Source organism: Ovis aries, chromosome 12, assembly GCF_016772045.2.
Source record: "Ovis aries strain OAR_USU_Benz2616 breed Rambouillet chromosome 12, ARS-UI_Ramb_v3.0, whole genome shotgun sequence".
Lineage (NCBI taxonomy): Eukaryota > Metazoa > Chordata > Mammalia > Artiodactyla > Bovidae > Ovis > Ovis aries.
In genome coordinates this window covers 6394808-6414016 of record NC_056065.1, presented here as the reverse complement: position 1 = coordinate 6414016, position 19209 = coordinate 6394808, and the positions used below count along the sequence as shown (strand labels likewise).

Genomic DNA, 19209 nt, shown 5'->3' with positions numbered 1-19209 from the left:
AAAACTGGAAAAAAAGATAAGAAAATGAAAAATCATCAGAATAATAAAACACATAAAACATTAAGATATCACTTTTAAAATGCTCAGAAGTAACACTGATTTTAAAACAAAAATGTGCTCATGCACAAAGAAAGGTGATAAGTGGTACAGTAACAGTATCACTGGTAGAAATTATTTTTCCTAAATAATCTCCAAAATAAACATAATTCCAACCAAAAAGAGGGAAGTACAAAGACAGAATCAACCTACTATACATTTAGAATATAATCTAGCACTGGCTTCCCTGGTGGCTCAGATGGTAAAGAATCTGCCTGCAGTGCGGGAGACCTGGGTTCAATCCCTGGTTTGGGAAGATCCCATGGAGCAGAGCATGGCAGCCCACTCCAGTATTCTTGCCTGGAGAATCCCCATAGACAGTGGACCCTGGCAGGCTACAGTCCATGGGGTCACACAGAGTCAGACATGACTGAATGACTAAGCACACACACGGAAAAAAAGAATTTATTTTTAAAAATTTGACCTTAAATACTATGACAAATATGCAGTGTAACTAAGTCACCAATGTTAGTCTCAAAGATACATATTAAATGTACACACACAAAAAGGGAAAAGACCAATAGCATAATTGATGAAAAATTTGGATGGCACATAATCTGCAGAAGAATCATCAAAATAGTCAGAAAACAAAAGAATAATCAATGGCATTGATGATCAGGAATATTCCAATGAAAAGATTATATGATCCCCGTGTCCACCTATACTATGCATTTAAAATAGTCTAAAATACTAATTTTTAAAGTTGAGTGCTGAAGAATTGATGTTTTTGAACTGTGGCATAGGGGAAGACTTCAAGAAGATCAAGTCAGTCAATCCTAAAGGAAATCAGTCCTGAATATTCATTGGAAGGACTGATGCTGAAGCTGAAGCTCCAAATACTTTGCCCACATGATGTGAAGAGCTGACTCCTTAGAAAAGACCCTGATGCTGGGAAAGATTGAAGGCAGAAAAAGAAGGGGACGACAGAGGATGAGATGGTTGGATGGTATCACCAACTCAATGGACAAGAGTTTTAGTAAGCTACGGGAGATGGTGAAGGACAGGCGCGCTACAGTCCATGGGGTTGCAAAAAGTCAGACACAACTGAGCGACTGAACCACAATGACAATGATACTACTATACACCTGTTTAATATAGATTTTAAATAGTCTAAAATATTATTCTTTCATAAAAATGTAAAGGAAACTCTAACACACTGCTGGCATATAAACAGAAATATCTTCTGGTACTTTAGATTTCATTTGGCTAATACCTGAGAAAGTTTAAGATGCCCTTCTACATGATCCCAAAACCCCACTTCCAGGTATATACCCTTGAACTGTTCATCTGTAAAAGCTTAGGAAATGGCAACCCACTCCCGTATTCTTGCCTGGAGAATCTCGGGGACAGAGGAGCCTGTTGGGCTGCTATCTACGGGGTCGCACAGAGTCGGACATGACTGAAGCGACTTAGCACCAAAGGCTTAAGTACAAAAATGTTCACAAAAGAATCTCTTAGGTCAGAAAAATATGCATCAGTATTGCGGTGAATACTGAATATGCACTAAATAGAATAGCGTGGAATGCTCCCATTGACCTCTTATTTCTCTCTGGTTCCCCAGGATAATTATGATCTTTTTCTTTCACAATATTTGACACCTAGCCTATGTATTCACAGGTCATTATCAGAAGAGATGAATATTGGTTTAAACTAAACACACATCTGTGGACATTCAACTTTCTTCTTCCTTTCCTTCGAAGTCACCATGAATTCAGTGTATCTCCAGTCCCATGAGTGGAATTGCCCTTTGGGGAAGCTGGACATGGAAGTAATAAAAAATGATCTTTGTGAGTTTCATGGCATAATGTAGCTGCCTTTTAAACTGGACACCCATCTGTACATAAACTAGAAAAGATATGTACAAGTTAGGGTCTTGCCTGCAACTGTTTCCCCACCCACAAATTTACACAACAGGCTGATATTCCCAAGGACTGCATCTGAGACTCTGACAAGGGTTGGGCTAGCCATCAGACTGCTCAGTAGTAATATAATGCAATATCTTATGTATTTTAAAAACATCAATAGTTGGAATGTTATCTACAGTACAGGGAACTCTAGTTAATGCTCTGTGATGAGCTGAATAACAAGGAAGTACAAAAGGGAGGGGATGTAAGTATAAGTATGCTGATTCCTGTTGCTATACATTAGAGACTAACACAGCATTGAAAAGCAACCACATTCCAATAAAACTTTTCAAAAAATCACCAAAAAAGAATGCTAGGATCAAAATTTTAGGAACTAGATCATCTTCAAATATGAGGGGATAACTCATATATTTGTGTGTGTGAATATATACATATATATACATATATATGTACCCATCTGTCTATCCCTGGTGGCTCAGACAAATAAAGCTTCTGCCTGTAATGCGGGAGACCTGGGTTCAATGCCTGGGTCACGAAGATCTCCTGGAGAAGGAAATGGCAACCCACTCCAGTATTCTTGCCTGGAAAACTCCATGGATGGTGGAACCTGGTAGGCTACAGTCTATAGGGTCGCAAAAAGTCAGACATGACTGAGCAACTCCACTTTCTTTCACTTTACACATCTGTATATGTATATATGTGTGTGTGTGTTTATATATATATATATATATATATATATATATGTTTCTCATACACTTTCTTCTTCAGAAGTTACCCCATAGTATTTATATTTAAATTTATATTTGAAGGAATAATGAGAAGAAAAATTACACAACTACATGGATGTTAAGTTATATGAGAATTAATATGACCAAGTATATAAAAATTTGTTTTCTTGAAAAATTAATCAAGGATAAAATGAGACGAAATAGAAACCATATGCTACAGAAGTGATTCCAGGAAAGGGATCCTACCAGCTGGAATCTGGAATAGGTTGTCTAATTTGGTTAAGTTAGAGGATGGCAATGGTTTATTCTTCACGGAACTGGGAGAGTGGAAGTCAATGTAATTCAGGGGCAAACAACAGCAACAACCACGAAACTTATCCCCTGTCCTCTTCTGGAATCATGCTACAGGTTTTGAGCCAAAGAACTTCTTCTGTAGGCATGCTCAGAGTCTCTAATTTCTTGGAAATGCAGAAAGCACATCTATCTGAATTTAACTTCTCCAATTTAATCATGAGAGTAGCAATACTATAACGTAATTTCAAATGTTCTTTGACTTGACATTTCTAGTTTGGTTTGGGAAAGAAGGCCCTGAGGATGAGTTGTAACTTTGATAGACTCCTGTCAACCTGCCTACCTCCCATCTCTCTTCCACCCCTTCTCCCTCCTCTGGGGAGATTAGAGGATCCTTCCATTTTTGTTTTGTCACTAAGTCATGTCCAACTCATTGGTGATCCCATGGACTATAGCCCCCTAGCTTTCTCTGTCCATGGGATTTCCAAGGCAAGAAGACTGGGGAGGGTTGCCATTTCCTTCTCCAGGGATCTTCCCAACCCAGGGACTGAAGCAGGTTAGCCTGCTTGGCAGGCTGATTCTTTACCACTGAAGCACCTGGGAAGCCCTAGAGGCCTGTGTAATGGACAAGAGTTTGGGTAAACTCTGGCAGTTGGTGATGGACAGGGAGGTCTAACGTGCGTGGGGTTGCAAAGAGTCAGACACGACTGAGTGAGTGAACTGAACTGAAAGTTCAGGTGTTCTGTCATGTCTAACTCCTTGCAATCCCACGGACTACAGCACATCAGGCTTCCCTGTCCATCACCAACTCCTGGAGCTTGCTCAAACTCATGTCCATCGAGTCAGTGATGCCATCCAACCATCTCATCCTCTGTTGTCCCCTTCTCCTCCTCCTTCAATCCTTCCCAATATCAGGGCCTTTTCCAATTAGTCAGTGCTCCACATCAGAGCTTCAGCCTCAGCCTCAGTCCTTTCAGTGAGTATTTTGGACTGATTTTCTTTAGGATGGACTGGTTGGATCCCCTTGAGCCCTCAAGATCTCCTTGAGAGTTCAAGGGACTCTCAAGAGTGTATATACATACATACATTTTCAGAAAATATCATATTTTGCAAAAATATTAACATACATCATCATAGCCATCAATACAACCATCTGATTAAGTAGTTTGTTTATTATAAAGATTAATAAACACAATTTTCAGAGAAGGAAATGGCACCTCACTCCAGGACTCTTGCTTGGAAAATCCCATGGCGGAGGTGCCTGGTAGGCTGCCTTCCATGAGATCGCGCAGAGTCAGATACAACTGAGTGACTTCACTTTCACTTTTCACTTTCATGCATTAGAGAAAGAAATGGCAACCCACTCCAGTGTTCTTGCCTGGAGAATCCCAGGGACAGAGGAGCCTAGTAGGAGGCCGTCTATGCGGTCGCACAGAGTCAGATACAACTAAAGTGACTCAGAAGCACCAGCAGCAAGCACAATTTAGCTCTAGGCATGGCCTTAAGTTTAGAGTACATGAAAACTAACCTGTCAATAACAGATTATGTAAAAGTCAAAGTCTTCCTTAATGAGCTAATAATATCTCAGAAATGCAAGATGAGAAAAATCCACAATCATATTACAATAAATAAAGACATATAATAGACATAGGACCTTGTTCTGTTCCTAAACCTATTATACCCATAATAGGTAATGTAACCATCATGATATATTTATCATTCCCATTAGTAACAACAGATCATAAGGAGTAAGTGAAATTCCACAATCTGACAACAGAATCCAGAATTCAATGGAAAGGGACACTCGCTTTATGTTGAAATTAGTTTTCTGCCATGGAGGACAAGGTGGAGGGTACATGTGAGATTAAAAAGAGTGAGCACAAGCTGATTCTTGAAGTGTCACCGAGAATTCCATGTGAAAATGTGAGAAAGACATTGCAAACCAAGAAGCAAATCATGTGCAAGTGTTAGATAAACATGGTGTGTTTGAAATGTACTTGTTTGCTATGTGGTACAAGTCACTTCTGTTCCCAATATGTACAAAACATGGCGAAAGTGAGGATGAAAAGTTAGAGGGAGTTAAGTTATATGAGCGGAAGACGTGTATTTATAAGCAAAATTCACAGAACTTTGTGACTAATATGAGAAAGATGAGACTCTTAGAATTATTGTTATATATTTTTATTGTCAATTTATCTACCTATAAAAGTGATATAGAAATATTCTCCCATTTAACCTTCACATGATTTCTCCTTGACTTATAGTAATGCTGATATTTTTAAATCCAACATACTATGCATATTACTAACAATGACATGTTGAGCAGGTTTTCAGCATATATTTAAAGAGCTCCTGATAGAACCCCAGACAGTCAATATACTCGACAGCTATAAGAAAAAAACAACTCAGAGCCTTCTTTTACCTTTCTCCCCAAGAATAGAAAGGATTTCTCAAAGATGGGACTCAAAAGAGATAATGCATTTTGACAGCAAGCAATATGACAGTAGCAAGTTCTTCTTTTACAGATACTAGATATTACAAAAGTCCCATAGGATATGTTCTGAAGATAGCAACATAATATGTCAGATGTAAGCAGACATATCTGGAATAATCCATCACCCCTCCTGAAAATGACCTGGTTTCATATTGTTACCCATGGCACTCTATTTTCAATAAAATTTTTGCAAGTGACTCTCTCACCCTCAAGTTGAGTTCTATCACTTATTGGTATCGTTACCAGATTTGGGAAGGGTCGAAGAGCATCCTCCTCTGTGGGCCTTGGTTCTTGATAAGGAAACAAAGAAGAATCTGAGGTCTTACTCGTGGCAAAAACAAGTTTATTAAAGAAAGAACAGAAAGGACACCTCAAGGGAGAGACGGGCCGGTCCAAGAGAGGCACTGCTGCTGGAATGATGAGGTCAGAAGGGTTTTCAAGAAAGGGCTTTTGCATATTCATCTAGGGGGCATGGACTGGCAGTTTTGACTGACAGTTGTTTTAATCAGATGCACGTATGTATAGAATATTTGTGAACATTTAATAGGCTCCCAGCTGCCTAAGGCCACTTGAGGACACAACTGTGCATCAAGGGCAAGTGTCTAGGAGCTGGAGAAGTCCTTGTGGTTAGTTTGTATCCTTTGCCTTTCAAGGGCACATACATAGAGTTGGAGCAGTCTCTGTGGTTACTTTGTAGCATATCTGTGAACACTCCTGGGCCACACTGGAGCTTGTTTGGGGTGGGTTTTATAGAGATCACCTGGAATCATTTTTAGCTAGGCCACCTCTCATTGCCTATGCCTAACTTTCTACCTCACAGTATCAGATTTGGGAACAATCAGTGAAGGTAAAATTCACTTTATAGCAAAAAGCTTACTAGTGAGATAGCTGTTATTTAACGGCAAAATGTTAGCAAGGAGATAAATCCCTGGAGGCTGAGACAGTAAAGAATCTCCTTATACTGTAAGAGACCCCAGTTCTATCCCTGGGTAAGGAAGATCCTCTGGAGAAAGGACAGTCTACGCACTCCAGTATTCTCTCCTCGAGAATTCCATGGACAGGAGCCTGGTGAGCTACGATTCACGGGGTTGCAAAGTCTTTACAAGACTAAGCAACTAACACTAACTAATACTCAAGCAATTCTTCCACTTAATAACATAAGAAAAGATTCTATAAAGCAAAATCCTTATGTATCTCAATTGGTGGTATCATCATCATTTACCACCAGATATCAAGGCTCTTATAAACCATTGGTAAATAAGATTGTGAAGCATTAGTGTAAAAATAGGAAGAAGAAGAAAAAAAAAAAGGCCAGTAAAACTGAATAAAACAGAAGCCAGAAAAACATATATTAATAATTTATAAAGTTACGTTATGTGTAAGAAATGTTCCACTGCAGTGAAGTGAGAGGAATTTGTACACTTTTTAAGAAATTGAGTTTAAATAAGTACACAGAAAAAATAATAATGTAACCACCTACCTCATACTAAAGGATTCCCAGGTGGCTTTCCAGGTGGTAATGATCCACCTGCCAAGCAGGAGACAGGGGACACAGGTTCTATTACTGGGTTGGGAAGATCCCTTGGAGGAGGAAACGGCAACCCATTCCAATATTCTTGCCTGGAAAATTACATGGACAGAGGAGGTTGGAGGGCTGTAGTCCATGGGGTCACAAAGAGTTGGACTTAGTGACTAAACAACAACAGCAACCTCACACTAAACACATAAATAGATTCTAGATACATTATAGATATAAGTGCAGATAAAAATAGAATTCTCTCTTAGAAGATAAAGCATAAGGAAACATATTCAAAATTTGGAATAGGAATTATTTCTTAACCAGGATTTGAAAAGTAATAACTACACAGGAAAATATAAGGAACGGAAATATATTATGAATAAGAACTTCTACTTACCAAATGCATTTTGTGATTAATACACAGGCCAAAGTATGAAGAAAGTTATTTGAAATATATATTATTCTAAGACTCATAGTCCCAATTATAAAGAAGTTTAATGTAAAGGCAAATAACCCAACAAAAGTGGGCAAAAGAAAGGGATGACCCAAAAACTTACTTGCATAATATCATTAGTCCTCAGGAAAAATACGTATTCAAGAAAATTAGGACCCATTACATACTCAACAGGATGAATAAAACATAAAAGAAAAAAAATTACCAAAAGGTGATGACTGCACTGAACACCTGAAATTCATCTCTGTTAGTGTTTGGATTGTAAATCTGTAGTATACCTTTGGAAAATAAAGCAGCAAAATATCTTTATATTCATGAAACAAATTCAAATCATTCTACTCAGCTGATTGTATATATAAGGGTGAGCGGTTCCAATCTGCCTCTCAAAATCCTTTAACAGGTGTGAACGTGTTTTTGTTTAAAAATAGCAATATTCCTACTTGAAAACTAGGTGACTGGCCGTGACTCGGTCTTTCTGATCACCGGACAGCGCACGTGCCCCTGTCCCCCGGCCCTCTCTGTGTCTGTTTGTTGCCCTTCCCCATCACTTCCGGCTTCCCCGCCTCCCGCCCGCCCCACACGGGTGGCCGCCCAGCCCCCTCTTACCCTGTTTAGGACCTAACCGCCCTCGCCTCATGTGGGCGTCCTTCCCTGGCCTCCATGGCCGGCGGCGTCTCTGGGCAGAGAGGCGCCCTCAGTCCCTGAGGGGGGAAGCTGGGCAGAGTAAGTTGCCTGTGAGGGCCGTGGAGGCGACAGTACTCGGCGAGAGAGTGTTCTCCGGGGCCAGCTGTGGCTCTGGGTGTTGGTGGTGGTGGGCGCGAGCCCCAAGAGGGGGGCCCATGGGGGCCAGGAAAGGCAGGAGACGTCCGGGGTGCCAGGGGACCGCTCCTCTGCTGGAGGCTCCTGGCAGTGAGGTTCCGTGGCGTGACGCGGAAGCTGCCTCACTTCCGGGTCGTTGTGAATAGCTTCCGGGCCCCTCTCTGTCCCTCGCGGCCGCCCCACCTCCACCGTCGGTTCTGTACCTCTTGCCGCGTCTTTGCCACAGGGGCCTACGTGGCCATACGCTGTTGGTGCCTCGTCCTTCCCGTCCTCTGATCCCTGGGGCTGCACCCTGGTACATCTCGCTTCCCCAGCCCGCCTTGGCCCCGCTCTGTTGACCTTTGCGCCTTCTGTCCACCGATGTTGTCGCGTGCTGGACCAGGAGGAGCGCCTGTGCCCCGGCGCCCCTGCCCGCCCATGGTGGTGCGCTCCTCTGAGTGTGCACGGGTCACCTGCTGGCTACCGTGCCTATACCGCCGCCCGCCTGGGCTGGGGGCTGGAAGTGAGGGTGCCATGGCCGTCCCCGATATGACCAGCTGGTGTCCTTGGCCCCACTACCGGCCCACTGGGCCCTCGAGGAGCGTCTCCCCATCAGAACTTTGGGGCAGCATGCTGCGTCCCTCGTGGACAGAGTGTGGAGGATCCCTTGGCCTCACCAAGGGAGGAGCCAGTCGGCCGGCCTGGAGTGAGCACCCTCCCCATTCCTTACGTCGTGGGGTTTTGCTGCCACCACCCTTCACCCCACGCCCAGCACGCCAGGCACCCTGTGCTCACTTGGGATTCCCAGGTGGCGCAGTAGAAAAGAATCAGCCTGCTAATGCAGGCAGTTGCAAAAGATCCAAGTCCGATCCCTGAATGGGGGAGATCCCCTGGAGGAGGAAATGGCAACCCCCTCCTGTATTCTTGCCTGGAAAATCCCTTGGACAGAGGAGCCTGGCGGGCTGCAGTCCATGGGGTCGCTGAGTCAGAGAGGTGGACACGACTGAGCTCATGTAAATATACACATGAGAAAGAGAAGAGAATCCCAGTTACAACTCAGCTGTTGTGTAAAAAATTTTGTAATTGGCCTTCCAGAAATGCCACCTTTAGTAGCTCACTTAGTAGGAGGAGGACCCGCATTACACAGGATGGTTGAGAAAGTGGCTTCTGTATCCTGTAGGAATTTAACAGGATGGCCTCTTCTAGTTAGCGTCACCTGAGGCTCCCAAGTGGTAATGAGGACAGAAGCCAAAGTGGGAAGCCCTGGGCCCTGTAAATCCTGATCTTGTGTCTGAGTTTCTGACCCCTGAAACCTATGTCCCTGAGGATATTACTCTTCCAGTGATCTCCCTTGCAAGTGGGGCAAGGCCTTGGTGGTGGCCTCTGCTTGCCTTGGGGGCATTGTCCCTTGAACTGTCCATCCTGGCCACAACAAAAGCAGACTCCAGGTGTTTGCTTGTGTCCTCCCACCTTTGTAGCCCTAAAGTTAACTCCCTGTAGGGCCATAATGAGAGCGTCAGCCTTTCTCTTACCTCTATTCTCTTTTTCTTTAGGTTCTTCCTGATTTCTGTTTAAGAATCCTGATGTGGCAGCTCTTACCAGTGTAGGGCCAGGGACTTAGAGGCAGCGAGGTTCGGGAAAAGAAGGACACCAGCACTTTACTGAACAGATTCACCTTTACTGAGGCAAGAAGGGGCAGCAGTCAGATTAGTGAGCTGCTGCACTAACCCAAGGAAAGAGTAAGTATATGTAGGCATATGTGTGGACATCTACTGTTAAGGGGGCCTGTTCTTCTCCAAGGTTGTTTGGAGAGAGTGAAGTCACTCAGTTGTCGCCAACTCTTTGGGAGCCCATGGACTGTAATTGGAGCCCTACCAGGCTCCTCTGTCCATGGGATTTTCCAGGCAAGAATGCTGGAGTGGGTTGCCATTTCCTTCTCCAGGAGATCCTCCCGACCCAGGGATTGAACCCAGGTCTTCTGCATTGTAGGCAGATGCTTTACCGTCTGAGCCAGAGGGAAACCAGGGAAGTGTTCGTAGTAGTAATTTATATATATATATATTTTTTTTTTTTAATTTTTATTTTACTTTACAATACTGTATTGGTGTAGTTATTTCTTAAATGGCTGGGGCAAGGAATTCTGGAGACCAGCTGGGACCAGCTGGGCATGATCAACCTTTCTGTCCATTTTTTTCTTCAGGCCAGTGTTCTTCGTTTTGCATAGAATGCTGAGGAGGACCTGAAGGGAAGTTTTAACTCCAGACTATTTTGAACAGTATTGCTTTCCTTAAACAAGGCCCTCTAAATCTAAATGGGAGGCAAAGGCCAGTTTTGGAGTTTCCTCTGAATATCTGGTGGAGAAGGCAATGGCACCCCACTCCAGTACTCTTGCCAGGAAAATCCCATGGACGGAGGAGCCTGGTAGGCTGCAATCCATGGGGTTGCGAAGTCGGACACGACTGAGTGACTTCACTTTGACTTTTCACTTTCATGCACTGGAGAAGGAAATGGCAACCCACTCCAGTATTCTTGCCTGGAGAATCCCAGGGACAGGGGAGCCTGGTGGGCTGCCGTCTATGGGGTCACACAGAGTCAGACACGATGGAGCTGACTGAGTAATCAATTTGTCTTTAAGAATAAGTTTGAAGCATCTGGGTCCAAATTAGTGTGCTTTCTCAGTGCCTTCCTGAGCCTTTCCAGAAAAGCTGTGTGAATTTCCTCCTTTTCCTGAGTCACTCCAGATAGTTTGGAGTAGTCTAAGGGCTTAGTTCCTGACTTTTTAAAGCCTTCCTCAACGCAAGTGAAAAAGTGAACTCTCTTCCAGTCCCCACTGTCTTTGTCATGTGCCCAATTAGGATCAGCTATGGGCACTATCTGGAGCCCTGTAGGTACCCAGGCTGATTCACTGTCAGGTCTCCCCTGCATGCCAATAGCATACCACTCATCTCGCCATCCCTGGGCATTTTTAACTACTACTTCTTTCATTGTCAGCAAGGCTGCTGGTCAGGATTAGCATAATATCTTTCCGTGCCATTTCAAAGATTGGTTTAGACCCTGGAAACACTTATCTAATTGTCAGGATCTTCAGTAAAGCTTCCTAGGTCTAATTTAATTTGCCTTAAATCTCGGAGGGGGAAAGGAACATGGACGCCTGTGGCTCCCAAGTCCCCATTAGGAGCTTCTTGTAACGGAAGGAGGGGAGGATATAGCCTAGAGATGACCAGTGTTGGGTTAGGAGCCACTGGGGTAGGAGCTGCTGCTGGTGCCCAAGGCATTACCAGAGCTTGTGGAGGCTCCTGTGGGCTAGGTTTGGGCAGCTCTGGTTAAGGTCTACAGTTTGGACCTGAGGACTTGGAGGAAGTTGTAGGCAGCATGGAAGTAGCAAGCCCACAACTCCTGGATAACAGGGTTTTCTCTCTCAAGACAAAACCTGTATATATGGCACTTCTGACCATTTTCCTTCTTCTCTACAAAAGAGGTCTAGTTGGAGGATGGCATTATAATCAAGTGAGCCCTCAGGGGGCCATTTTTCACCATCAGATAGATCCTATTGGGGCTCTGCCTTGGTGCAGAGAAAGATCATACCCTTCTTTAACAAGGTCTAAGGGTCAGACTTCTAGTTCTTCAGTATACTTGCCAAAGGCATCCACTCTGAGCTGGGTGTAGTCACGAAGACATGGCTCCCATCTGAAAGACAAGACCAGCGTCCAGTGCTCTTCCTCTTTTCCCTGGTTCTTCTCATGGAGGGTGTCCCCACCTTGCACAGTGGGAACAAAGAAACACCCATAAAGTATGCTTCCCTCAACTCCGGAGCGCACCTGGTCTTGAGCACCATTATCCAGCTACCCTGGACTGTTGTCCTCTTCCTGTCTCTACCTTCCTTTCCACCTAGAGATAGCTACAGAGTGAGAACCTCAGTTGGTGGACTTGCTGTGCTCTTGAACATTGGGTGCCTGAACTGGAGTTCCCCTAAAGCAAGCTATGTAGCGCACAAGGTTAGTTGTATTTACACACACTCCGAAATGATCCTACCTTAAGTGAAAAATCTCATAACCTCTAAATGTTAGGAAAGACAAATGGTAGCTATCCTGCGGTTCTCACTGAGGCAGCAGCCTAGCAGAGATTTTGCTCAACAACCTAGGTCAGTCTGCTGGCTAATACTGAGGACGCTGTCTACTAACTCTTTCTGCCTTTGGAACTCATACAGGCTTGTGAAATAGAGTGGCTCAAGAGACCATGCAGCTGGATTAGGTAATGAGAAGTGAATGACAGATTTGAGAGTGAGTGTGCTTACCTTGAACAGGCATTCAGGATTTCCAGACGAGCCCCCAAAAGATGAGACAGGAATCCGAGTTCTTGTCCACCCAGCCAAAGAATGGAATTCGTGAACATACAAATGCTCATGGTAGTAACTGAATAAGATTTATTAAAGAGGAGGAAAGTGCAAAGCTCTCAGCATAGACCCTCAGCATAGAAAGGGGGTAAAGAATCACCCCAAGGTAGTTTTTATACCCTTCCTTTAAATCACATTATTTCTAAACATTCAATTTAAAGGTCAAGATACTTAGCATCATCTTTATGACTTCTTTTGATCCTTGGATTAACTCACCACTCGTTTTCATACCCTCTGTCCTTTTGACCATGGGCCAGATGTATGGGTTTAAGATTAATGATCACCATTGTTTCTCCCTGAAGCATATGGAACAGAATTTAATTGCTGCTCTTCTTTGGATATGAGTGCTAATAATTTATCAGAATAAATACATATTCCAGGAATTCAGGAGAATGGAGCAGGATGTTTACTGAAAACAAGACTGAGGTTTCAGAGTTTTACACTGATAGCCTAGTAATTGCTACTGCAACACCACTGTCATGGCAGAAAGCAATAAGGAATTAAAGGTGAACGAAGAGAGTAAGAGAAAAAAAAATGCTAGCTTAAACCTCAGCATTGAGGAAATCAGATAATGGTATCTGTTATTATAATTAAGACAATGAGTAACCTAGACAGCATATTAAAAAGCAGAGACATTACTAACAAAGTCCCATCTAGTTAAGGTTATGGTTTTTCTAGTAGTGATGTATGGGTGTGAGAGTTTGACTAAGGAAAGCTGAGCACTGAAGAATGGATGCTTTTGAACTGTGGTGTTGGAGAAGACTCTTGCGAGTCCCTTGGACTGCAAGGAGATCCAAGCAGTCCATCCTAAAAGAAATCAATCCTGAATATTCATTGGAAGGATTGATCATGAAGCCGAAACTCCAGTACTTTGGCCACCTGATGCGAAGAGCTGACTCATCTGAAAAGACCCTGATGCTGGGAAAGACTGAGGGCGGGAGGAGAAAGGGTCGACTAAAGATGAGATGGTTGGATGGCATCGCTGACTCAATGGGCATGAGTTTGAGTAAACTCTGGGAGTTGGTGATGGACGGGGAGGCCTGGTGTGCTGCAGTCCATTGGGTAGCAAAGAGTCGGACACGACTGAGTAACTGAACTGAATGTCATCTGGTCCCATCACTCCGTAAGAAATAGATGGGGAAACAATGGAAACAATGAGACTTTACTTTCAGTTTAGGTCAGTTCAGTTGCTCGGTCATGTCCGACTCTTTCAATCCTATGAATTGCAGCACGCCAGGCCTCCCTGTCCATCACCAACTCCCGGAGTTCACTCAAACTGACGTCCATTGAGTCGGTGATGCCATCCAGCCATCTCATCCTCTGTCGTCGCTTTTTCTCCTGCCTCCAGTCCCACCCAACATCAGAGTCTTTTGCAATGAGTCAGCTCTTCGCAAGAGGTGGCCAAAGTACTGGAGCTTCAGCTTTAGCATCATTCCTTCCAAAGAAATCCCAAGGTTGATCTCCTTCAGAATGGACTGGTTGGATCTCCTTGCAGTCCAAGGGACGCTCAAGAATCTCCAACACCACAGTTCCAAAGCATCAATTCTTTGGCACTCAGCTTTCTTCACAGTCCAACTCACACATCCATACATGAATACTGGAAAAACCATAGCCTTGACTAGACGGACCTTTGTTGGCAAAGTAATGTCTCTGCTTTTTGGAGGGCTCCAAAATGACTGCAGACAGTGACTGCAGCCATGAAATTAAGACACTTGCTCCTTGAGAGAAATGCTTTGACAAACCTAGACAGTGTATTGAAAAGCAGAGACATCACTTTACCAACCAAGCTCCGTATAGTGAAGGCTATGGTTTTCCAGTAGTCATGTGTGGATGTGAGAGTTCATATGTAAAGAAGGCTGAGCGCCAGAGAGTTGATGCTTTTGAACTGTGGTGTTGCAGATGACTTTTGAGAGTCCCTGGGACTGCAAGGAGATCCAACCAGTCCACTCTGAAGGAGATCAGCCCTGGGATTTCTTTGGAAGGAATGATGCTAAAGCTGAAACTCCAGTACTTTGGCCACCTCATGCGAAGGGTTGACTCATTGGAAAAGACTCTGATGCTGGAGGGATTGGGGGCAGGAGGAGAAGCGGACGACAGAGGAAGAGATGGCTGGATGCCATCACTGACTCGATGGACATGAGTCTGAGTGAACTCCAGGAGTTGGTGATGGACAGGGAGGCCTGACATGCTGCGATCACGGGGTCGCAAAGAGTCGGACATGATTGAGCGACTGAACTGAACTGAAACATATCTCCCTGGATTGGGAAGATCCCCTGGAGGAAGTAATGTCAGCCCACTTCAGTACTCTTGCCTGGAAAATTCCATGGACAGAGCAGACTGGTGGACACAGTTCATAGGGACACAAAGAGTTGGACATGACTGAGTGACTCAGCACTCACTCGCTCAAACATGTCTTAAGGTTGTAATTCTTTATGACCTACATCATTTCAAATCGCCAAACAGGAAAAAAGAGAAAAAAAAATCCAAAAGTTCTTGCTGAAAATGAACTCTCAACAAAAAGTAAAATAAAACAATAAGAAATGCACTCCTGAAAATCCCAATAAAGTTGACAGATAAAAATTGATTTCTGATAAAATTAATCTGTAAAGAGCAACATTTCAAAGTCTTGAATAAGTCTGAAAAAGATGCTCAAAATTATATCTGAAAGCATAACTTACATTTAAAAGACTAATATACTATGGAATAAAATAGTGAAATTAAACTACACCAGATCAGACATCTAGATTCAATGCTAATAATACATTTTTAGTTCTTGAAATTACTGGTAAATGTTAATTTTCTATCTATGCTTCTATATATATATATATATCTCATCAGAGTTAAAAACATATTGCGAAAAGTTTTATCAATTATTTTATACAGTTATTATTTACCACAAATAAAACTGATTAAAAACATGCCAGGTTAAAGAAATTGAAAAAGACCCATGTACCCCACTGTTCATTACAGTACTGTTTACAATAGCTAGAACATGGAAGCAATCTAGACGTCCATCGACAGATGAATAGATAAAGCTGTTGTACATATACACAATGGAAGATTATTCCATCATAAAAGGAACACTTCGAGTCATTTCTGATGAGGTGAAAAAACCTAGAGCCTATTACAGAGTGAAGCAAGCCAGAAAGAGAAAGGATAATCATGGTATACTAACACTGTGTGGATCACAATAAACTGTGGAAAATTCTGCAAGAGACAGGAATACCAGAGCACCTGACCTGCCTCCTGAGAAACCTATATGTAGGTCAGGAAGCCACAGTTAGAACTGGACATGGAACAACAGACTGGTTCCAAATAGGAAAAGGAGTACAGCAACGCTGTATATTGTCACCCTGCTTATTTGATTTCTATTCAGACAACATCATGAGAAACACTGCGCTGGAAGAAGCACAAGCTGGAATCAAGATTGCCAGGAGAAATATCAATAACCTCAGATATGCAGATGAAACCACCCTTATGACAGAAAGTGAAGAGGAATTAAAAAGCCTCTTGATGAAAGTGAAAGAGGAGAGTGAAAAAGTTGGCTTAAAGCTCCATATGCAGAAAACGAAGATCATGGCATCTGGTCCCATCACGTCATGGGAAATAGATGGGGAAACAGTGGAAAAAGTGTCAGACTTTATTTTTTGTGGCTCCAAAATCACGGCAGATGGTGACTGCAGCCATGAAGTTAAAAGACGCTTACTCCTCAGAAGGAAAGTTATGACCAACCTAGATAGCATATTCAAAAGCGGAGCCATTACTTTGCCAACAAAGGTCGTCTAGTCTAGGCTATGGTTTTTCCAGTAGTCACGTATGGATGTGAGAGTTGGACTGTGAAGAAAGCTGAGTGCCAAAGAATTGATGCTTTCGAACTGTGGTGTTGGAGAAGACTCTTGAGAGTCCCTTGGACTGCAATGAGATCCAACTAGTCAATTCTAAAGGAGATCAGTCCTGGGCATTCTTTGGAATGAATGATGCTAAAGCTGAAACTCCAGTACTTTGGCCACCTCATGCGAAGAGTTGACTCACTGGAAAAGACTCTGATGCTGGGAGGGATTGAGGGCAGGAGGAAAAGGGGACAGCAGAGGATGAGATAGTGGGATGGTATCACCAACTCGATGGATCTGAGTTTGAGTGTACTCTGGGAGTTGGTGATGGACAGGAAGGCCTGGTGTGCTGCAGTTCATGGGGTTGAAAGAGTCGGACACGACTGAGAGACTGAACTGAACTGAACACATATATATGGAATCTAGGAACACAGTACTGATGAAATTATTTGTAAGGCAGCAATGGAGACACAGACATAGAGAACAGACTTATGGACATGGGAGAAGGAAGGAGGGAGAGGGTGGGATGTATTGAGAGAGTAACATGGAAACCTACAGTACTATATGTAAAATAGATAGCCAATGGGAATTTGCTGTATGGCTCAGGGAACTCACAAAGGGGCTCTGTATCAACCTAGAGGGGTGGGGTAGGGAGGAAGATGGGAGGGAGGATCAACAGGGAAAGGACATATGTATACCTATGGCTGATTCATGTTGAGGTTTACAGAAACCAATAAATTCTTTAAAGCAAAAATCCTTCATTAAAAAATAAATTAAGCTAAGTAAACAAGCAAACTAAAAACATACCAGGTGATAGGGATTTCCCTGGAGATACAGTGGTTAGGTATCTCAGCTTCCACTAAAGTGGCACAAATTCCATCTCTCATTCGGTAACTAAAATCCCACATGCAACTTGGCATGGCCTAAAGGTTATATATATATATATGTATAATAAATAAAAAACTGAGGAATAAAAAATTTACTAAATAAATTAATTAAACAAACATGCCAAGTTAGCTCTCTATAAATTTTGAATATCAAAACTGGAGAAGAGAGAGAAGAAAATGAAAAATCATATGAATAATAAAACATTAAGATATCACTTTTAAAATGCTCAGAAGTAACACTGATTTTAGAACAAAAATGTGCTCATGCACAAAGAAAGGAGATAACTGGTACAGTAACAATATCACTGATAAAATTATTTTTCCTAAATAATCTCCAAAATAAACATAATTCCAACCAAAAAGAGGGAAGTACAAAGACAGAATCAACCTACTATACATTTAGAATATAATCTAGCACTGGCTTCCCTGGTGGCTCAGATGGTAAAGAATCTGCCTGCAGTGCGGGAGACCTGGTTCAATCCCTGGTTTGGGAAGATCCCATGGAGCAGAGCATGGCAGCCCACTCCAGTATTCTTGCCTGGAGAATCCCCATAGACAGCGGACCCTGGCAGGCTACAGTCCATGGGGTCACACAGAGTCAGACATGACTGAATGACTAAGCACACACACAGGAAGAAAGAATTTATTTTTAAAAATTTGACCTTAAATACTATAACAAATATGCAGTGTAACTAAGTCACCAATGTTAGTCTCAAAGATACATATTAAATGTACACACACAAAAAGGGAAAAAACCAATAGCATAATTGATGAAAAATTTGGATGGGCACGTAATCTGCAGAATCATCATCAAAATAGTCAGAAAACAAAAGAATAATCAATGGCATTGATGATCAGGAATATTCCAATGAAAAGATATGATCCCCGTGTCCACCTACAATATGCATTTAAAACAGTCTAAAATACTAATTTTTAAGGCTGAGTGCTGAAGAATTGATGTTTTTGAACTGTGGCATAGGGGAAGACTTCAAGAAGATCAAGTCAGTCAATCCTAAAGGAAATCAGTCCTGAATATTCATTGGAAGGACTGATGCTGAAGCTGAAGCTCCAAATACTTTGCCCACATGATGTGAAGAGCTGACTCCTTAGAAAAGACCCTGATGCTGGGAAAGACTGAAGGCAGGAAGAGAAGGGGACGACAGAGGACGAGATGGTTGGATGGTATCACCAACTCAATGGACAAGAGTTTTAGTAAGCTACGGGAGATGGTGAAGGACAGGCACGCTGCAGTCCATGGGGTTGCAAAAAGTCAGACACAACTGAGCGACTGAACCACAATGACAATGATACTACTATACACCTGTTTAATATAGATTTTAAATAGTCTAAAATACTATTCTTTCATAAAAATGCAAAGGAAACTCTAACACACTGCTGGCATATAAACAGAAATATTTTCTGGTACTTTAGATTTCATTTGGCTAATACCTGAGAAAGTTTAAGATGCCCTTCTACATGATCCCAAAACTCCACTTCCAGGTATATACCCTTGAATTGTTCATCTGTAAAAGCTTAGGAAATGGCAACCCACTCCAGTATAAAGTGAGCGATAAATTGAAACCATACTTGCAACATGCGGGGGGCGCCCTGCAGAAAGAGAGAAGCAGTGGAACTTCGCTCAGCAAAGCCGAGGGGTCCCGAGGAGAGGTGAGCCTGCTGTCCACCAAGCCAGCGCCTCTGCGAGCCAGAGACAATGAGACACTACACGGGTTCCATCTAAGTACTTCCGCTTTATTGCTGCAAGCTCTTGATTTATATAGGCAAGCAGGGGGTTTTGCAAGGGACTTTCTATAGTTGCACCAATCATGTTAAAGGTCAAATCGTCATGTGCCA

General features: G+C 42.8%; 1 long non-coding RNA gene across 1 annotated transcript; it reads right to left on the bottom strand.

Annotated features, from left to right (window-relative positions):
• Positions 1 to 553: 553 nt before the first annotated feature.
• Positions 554 to 19080, bottom strand: LOC121816112 (uncharacterized). The gene is made up of 6 exons (XR_009595796.1): positions 18943 to 19080; positions 12855 to 12934; positions 12540 to 12657; positions 8054 to 11932; positions 6955 to 7094; positions 554 to 1852 (listed from the first exon to the last, which is right to left on the bottom strand). It is a non-coding gene; the product is annotated as an uncharacterized LOC121816112 (long non-coding RNA).
• Between the last annotated feature and the right edge of the window lie 129 nt (positions 19081 to 19209).